Source organism: Mastomys coucha, unplaced genomic scaffold (assembly GCF_008632895.1).
Source record: "Mastomys coucha isolate ucsf_1 unplaced genomic scaffold, UCSF_Mcou_1 pScaffold16, whole genome shotgun sequence".
Classification (NCBI taxonomy): domain Eukaryota; kingdom Metazoa; phylum Chordata; class Mammalia; order Rodentia; family Muridae; genus Mastomys; species Mastomys coucha.
This window is the reverse complement of record NW_022196898.1, coordinates 46774269-46778777: the sequence shown is the minus strand read 5'-3', so window position 1 is coordinate 46778777 and position 4509 is coordinate 46774269.

The window sequence follows — 4509 nt, the reverse complement described above, 5'->3', positions numbered from 1 at the left end:
ACAATTGGTTGAAGTTAATATTTGAATATGTCAATTGGATGGTAATTAAGTGTACAAACTAAGAAATCATATCGGTATGTTAATCATTTAACTCTGGCCTTCAGTTCTGTCTCCTCTCCTAATTCGTGGTCTAGTTAAGAGAGAAAACATGACACCTGGTAGTGCTATAGAACAAAAGGTGTGTAATATTTAATAAAGGTAAAGGCTGGGGACAATATCATGTCTGGAAAAAGGTTAAAAGGCCCTTACCATTTGACTGAATGATGATAAATGTGTTTAAGTAGGAGGAAAATGATGCAGGTAGATGCATTGGAGCCTCTAAAGACCCATGTTGGAATGTGGTGATCCTGAGTCAGCAAGGAAAACATGTTTAGACAGAGGAAGATGCAGAAGCTCAGGAGATTCCTGCAATGGCATAAGAGATGAAGGCATTAATATAACAATTCTAAAGAAACTACTTAACAATGAGGGTATCAGCTCAATAAATTTTAGCATTGTAAATTGATAATCACATGTCAATGTGCATGGATTTTTAAACGAAGGCAGTGAGATCGAGTTTTCACTCCAGTGAGTTTCTGAGACTGGAGCAGCCAGGTGGGAGACACAGGCCCCACAAGTCGCAGGGGAGTTGCAGGGCAGCAAGGACAGGATCCTCTCAGCTTATAAGTTACAGAGGTGGATCAGTGACCCTCTCTGCCCCTTCCCTGCAAGTGGAGGGTCAACCTCCAGGGAGCGCCTTAACCCAGAGACTCAAGTGAGAGCAGGCATTTTCTCTCCAGTGAGTTTCTGGAATGGGAGCAGCCAGCTGAGAGGCACAGGCCCCACAAGTCGCAGGGGCGTTGCAGGGCAACAAGGACAGGAAAAGCTCTAGTCAGATACACTAAGAATATCTAACACTAAAAATACAGAGATAGCAAAAGGCAAATGCAAGGATCCTATCAACAGAAACCAAGACTACTTGGTTTCATCAGAACTTAGTACTCCCACTGCAGCAAGTCCTGGATATCCCAAAACACTGGAAAAGCAAGAATTGGATCTAAAATCATATCTCACAATGCTGAAAGACGAACTTAAGAAGGACATGAATAACTCCCTTAAAGAAATACAGGAGAATACAGGTAAAGAGGTACAAGCCCTTAAAGAGGAAACAAAAAAAATCCCATAAAGAATTGCAGGAGATCACAAGTAAACAAATAGAAGCACTTAAAGAGCAAACCCAAAAATCCCTTAAGGAATTGCAGGAAAACACAAACAAACAGATGAAGGAATTGAGTAAAACCATCCTGGACCTAAAAATGGAAGTCAAAACAATAAAGAAATCACAAAAAAGAGACAACTCTGGAATTAGAAAGCTTAGGTAAGAAGTTAGGAAACATAGATGCAAGTATCACTAACAGAATACAAGAGATAGAAGAGAGAATCACAGGGGCAGACGATAACATAGACAACATTGACAGAACAGTTAAAGAAAATGCAAAAAGCAAAAAGACCCTAACCCAAAACATCCAGAAAATCCAGGACACAATGAGAAGACCAAATCTAAGGATAATAGGTATAGAAGAGAGTGAAGACCTACAACTTTATGGGCCAGTAAATATCTTCAACAAAATTATAGAAGAAAACTTTCCTAACCTAAAGGAATAGATGTCCGTGATCATACAAGAAGCCTATAGAACCCCAAATTGACTGGACCAGAATAGAGATTCTTCCCATCATATAATATTCAAAGCACTAAATGCACAAAACAAAGAAAGAATACTAAAAGAGGTAAGGGAAAAAGGTTAAGTAACATAAAGGTAGGCCTAACAGAAATACACCAGACTTCTCATCAGAGACTATGAAAGCTAGAAGACCCTGGACAGATGTCATACAGACCTTAAGAGAACACAAATGCCAGCTCAGACTACTATATCCAGCAAAACTCTCAATCACTGTAGATGGAGAAACCAAAGTATTCAATGACAAAACCAAACTCACACAATATATTCCCACAAATCAAGCCTTTCAAAGAGTAATAAATGAAAAACTCCAACACAAGAAGGGGAACTACATCGCTGAAAAAGCAAAATGTAATCTTCCAGCAAAACTAAAAAAAGATAGACACATGAACGGAATCCCCGCTCTAACTACAAAAATAACAGTAAGCAACAATTACTTTTCCTTAACATCTATTAATATCAATGGACTCAATTCCCCAATAAAAAGGCATAGAGTATCAGATTGGGTACGTAAACAGGACACAACATTTTGCTGCATACAGGAAACCCACCTCAGTGACAAAGACAGACACTACCTTAGAATAAAAGGCTGGAAAACAATTCTCCAAGCAAATGGCCCCGAGAAAAAAGCTGGAGTAGCCATTCTAATATCGAATAAAATTCACTTTTACCCTAAAGTGATCAAAAAAGATAAGGAGGGACACTTCATATTCATCAAAGTTATGATCTACCAAGATGAACTCTCAATTCTGAACCTCTATGCTCCAAATGCAAGGGCATCCACATTCATAAAAGAAACTTTACTAGAGCTCCAAGCACACATGACACAGCACACTATAGTAGTGGGAGATTTTAATACCCCACTCTCTGCAATGGACAGATCATGGAAACAGAAACTTAAGAAGGCCACAGTGAGATTAACAGAAGTTATGAAACAGTTAGATTTAACAGATATGTATAGAACTTCTATATCATGTCCACCTTGACCAGCAAGAAAGACGCAACCCATTAGCTCTTCTTTTAGCAGTTTATTCAGGAACCTTCAACAGTCTTCATCACCAAGTGCAACACGCTTGGTCATTAAACTTCAGCACCAAAGGCAACACCCTCGGCCATTAAGTACTCCCAAGCTTAAGCAATCCCAGTGGGCCAAGTGGAAAAAGCGGATAGGTCACCAAATGCAGAAGCAACCAAGGGCAGCAAGCTTAGCCAAATAAGGGCTTTGTTTACAAGACTGCTTGCTCTTGGGATGGCGGAAACCATCACCATCTCGGGGAGCAGCTCAAGTGGATTTCCACACTTTTTATCCTAAAACAAAAGGATATATCTTCTTCTCAGCACCTCATTGTACCTTCTCCAAAATTGACCATATAATTGGTCACAAATCTGGCCTCAACAGATACAAGAAGATTGAAATAATTCCATGTATCCTATCAGATCACCATGGACTAAGGCTGGTCCTCAATAACAACATAAAGAATAGAATGCCCACATATAAATGGAGGCTTAACAACACTCTACTCAATGAAAATTTGGTCAAGGAAGGAATTAAGAAAGAAATTAAAGACTTTCTAGAGTTTAATGAAAATGAAGCCAGAATGTACCCAAACTTATATAACACAGTGAAATCAGTCCTAAGAGGAAAACTCATAGCTTTAAGTGCCTCCAAAAAGAAACAGGAAAGAGCTTACACCAGCAATTAGACAGCACACTTTAAGGTGCTAGAACAAGAAGAAGGAAATTCACCCAAGAGGAGTCAAAGGCAGGAAATAATCAAAAACAGGGATGAAATCAACCAAATAGAAACAAAAAGAACTATACAAAGAATCAACCAAACCAGGAGCTGGTTTTTTGAGAAAGTCAACAAAATAGATAAACCATTAGCCAGACTAACTAGAGGGCACAGAAATAGTTTCCTAATTAACAAGATCAGAAATGATAAAGGAGAGATAATGACAGACACTGAGGAACTTCAGAAAATCATGAGATCCTACTACAAAAACCTATACTCAACAAAACTGGAAAACCTGGATGAAATGCACAATTTTCTAGACAGATACAAGGTACCAAATTTAAATCAAGATCAGATCAACGATCTAAACAGTCCCATATCTGCTAAGGAAATAGAAACAGTCATTAATAGTCTCCCAACCAAAAAAAGCCCAGGACAATATGGGTTTAGTGCAGAGTTTTATCAAACCTTCAAAGAAGACCTAATACCAATACTCCTCAAACTATTCAACAAAATAGAAACTGAAGGCACTCTACCCAATTCGTTCTATGAAGCCATAATTACTCTTATACCTAAACCATATAAAGACTTAACGTAGAAAGAAAACTACAGACCAATTTTCATCATGAATATTGATGCAAAAATACTCAATAAAATTCTTGCAAATAGAATCAAAGAACACATTAAAATGAACATCCACCATGATCAAGTAGGCTTCATCCCAGGGATGCAGGGATGGTTCAATATATGGAAATCCATGAATGTAATTTACTACATAAACAAACTCAAGGACAAAAACCATATGATCATCTCACTAGATGCTATGAAAGCATTTGACAAAATCCAACATCTCTTCATGATAAAAGTCTTGGAAAGATCAGGAATTTATGACTCATATTTGAAGATAGTAAAAGAAATATACAGAAAACCAGTAGCCAACATCAAACTAAATGAAGAGAAAGTTGAAGCAATCCCACTAAAATCAGGGACTAGACAAGGCTGTCCACTCTCTCCCTACCTATTCAACAACATACTTGAAGTCCTAGCTAGAGCAATCAG